Below are 2,760 nucleotides of genomic sequence, written 5' to 3'. Positions count from 1 at the left end.
TTCCCTCATTGTTCTGCATTGGCTTATGTGGCTTATTTGTATGTGGTGTATTTATAGTCCTTGCTTTTGAGTTGAATTTGTGTCTGTGTCAGTCCTCTCTGATACAGCGTATGCCCAATACATGAAGGTGTAGGTGTGTGCTAGTACTAATTTCAAGACAACCTGATAGTGCTTGTTCCAAAGATTTTGTCCTTATTGGCAGAAAATGGGTAGAGGGGGTGGGGGGTGGAAAGGAGAAGTTAATAAAAGTAAGCCTTAGAGTTTGAACCTGGTTTTATTAACGAGTATAGAAAAACCCAAAAAACAAGCCAAACTCAAAAGCTTGAAGTATGTAACAGGTAAATGCACAAATTAAACTAAAAAACATAAGGAATTAGCAATTCAGCCTTTTGAACTGGTTAACTTCATTTTTAAATGCCTGCCTGAGGAAACTGATTTCTTAACAGGTGCAGAGAAGGAAAGAATTCCCTTTAATTAAATATACTCTTATTGCTCAGTAGCAATGAGCTGTGAATTTCAGAACCTGGATTTCTGATGTTTATTTTTGATCTACTAGTTCAGTGTTGGTAGCACATGAGCAAGAAGATGAAAAAGCACTGTTCAAGGTAAGACAAAAGTACTTAGTAGTGTGTTTTAGTGTGGACTAAAGATTTCCAGTTTCAACTTTTTTCTACCTGTGAGTCTTGTAATTACCAGGTGACGAAGAAAATTAATGCATATGTAGCTATGAAAATAATAAGTAGCTTAACTGCTGTGCAGTTCACTGTGGAAACTTGTTTGAAAGGAGTCGCTCAAAAGTTCTAGAGCACACTTGCCTTGGTTTAAATTTACAGTTACAGTAAATTCTTATAGAAGGGCTTCTGTGGTAGCATTTTTAAGTGGCACAAATTTAGTGTCTGCAGTAATATTGTCCAAGACAAATGGATGTAATTAAAATGCTACCAGCTTGTCTGTATTAAAATCATGCTAGTCCATAGCTAGCACCACTATTTTAATTTCACAGGGTTCACATCAGTCTTCTCAAATCACTTGGTAGTGGTCACTGGAAGTAAAAATTCCATTGGTGATTCCTTGTTGCTTTTTGAATGTTGCTTCAGGCCTTATTGCTTGAAAAATAGCAATTGAATGGTTGAATGCATGAAAGGGAAGTGACAAATACCTATACAAAAATGGTCACCCAAAGGAATTTTTAGATCACAGAAGTCCCTCATGATGGATTTTATTTGATCTTAACATCATATTGCTTGCTTATGTAGCATGTGTACATATATATATACAACCTGGATCCTGTACATGGTAAAATACAGTGTTTTTTAAAAAGCTTCAAATGCTGATAACAAAATACAGTAATCAGGTTTTATGTGATCAGATGGTAAAAAGCCTTGTGAGGAAATTTGTGGTCGTTAAAAAAAGGCATAGCTCTTAGGTGGTGATGACTTTTTACTTAGTCTGGTATTGCAGGACATTCATGGCTTCAAAATTATCTTAATGTGAGGTTTTTATTTTCTCAAGCGTAGTATGTTATTTTTAAATAGTAAAAAAAAATCAGAAATTATACCACCAGACTTCAAGTTAACTTTTTGGGGAAAAAATGGTGTAAAGCCATTCCCCTAGGAGACAGCTTCTGAGCAGATGTGTCTGCTTAAATAAACTGGCTGGGGTTCTTTGTGAATTTTTTTTCTTCCAAAATGAAATCAACCTAGCAACTGTGCCAGTTAATAATAAAATTAGAAATATAATTACATAATTGACTTGCTTTCATGGAACACTGCTACAAACATTAGTGAACTGCAGTGTAATACTGCGTATGCAAATGCCAATTACTAAAAGCCTGTAAATATTCATGGTTTTGCCTGACTGTTGGTGCCTGTATTATGATACTTAATAATCCTGAATGTAGTTGGTTCTTTTTTAACAAAAAAATGGCATTTTATTGATCCAACAAATACAATATATTCCTCTTTAAAATTAGATATAACCTATATATCTCGCTGAATGTATTTTCAGTAGTCAGGGATGAAGAAAAAACTCACTGATTTTGGACAATTTACCTTCTGTCTTAGCTGCTGCTAAAGCAGCTATTTTCACTGCTCAGATTCCCACAAGAGCGCCGCTGGCTCATCAGAGGAACTAAATTACTGTCCTTTTCTAGGATGCCTCGAGAAGTGAGGGATGGAAGCACTGCCTCTTCCAGGGGTTGGGATTCCCTTTGTGGGTCTTTCCAGGTGGATTTCTTCACAACTGGCAAGATGCGATTATTTATTCTCAACAAAATTGTTCAGCCTTTGCCCCCCCTGAATTTTTGTAATTTGAATTTTTGTAGTCTGGTAAATGTGGGTGCTAGAAGACCTTAAGACTATATGTATTTATTTAGAATAACAAAATATGATGATCGAAGGTTTTGTGGTAGCAGAGATAAATTGTATGGAATTAAAATTTTAGCTAATGTTTGTATTGCCTGCAGAGTGCCTCCTAGCTCTGAGAAACGAGTTTCTCCTCCCTGACCTCGCTGGAGAGCCAGTTTTTAATGGGTCTTTGGACTCATTTGCATTAAATTGGGTAAAGGATTTGCATGAGCACCAGAGGCCGCTGAATTGCTACATGCAGGAGAGCACCTGTTGGGGAAAACAAGATGCCCAAAAAATGGGTTAAAGAGCAGAAATGAACCAACCAAAGCAAGTCGTAGACAAAAGAGCTGAAACGGTAGCGTTAGTGCTGCCGGTGCCGTCACTGTGCTGCCAGAGCCATGTCTATGCGCGG

The sequence above is a fragment of the Camarhynchus parvulus genome, chromosome 3 (genome assembly GCF_901933205.1).
Source record: "Camarhynchus parvulus chromosome 3, STF_HiC, whole genome shotgun sequence".
Taxonomy (NCBI): Eukaryota; Metazoa; Chordata; class Aves; order Passeriformes; family Thraupidae; genus Camarhynchus; species Camarhynchus parvulus.
Note: the sequence above shows the minus strand (reverse complement) of the source record.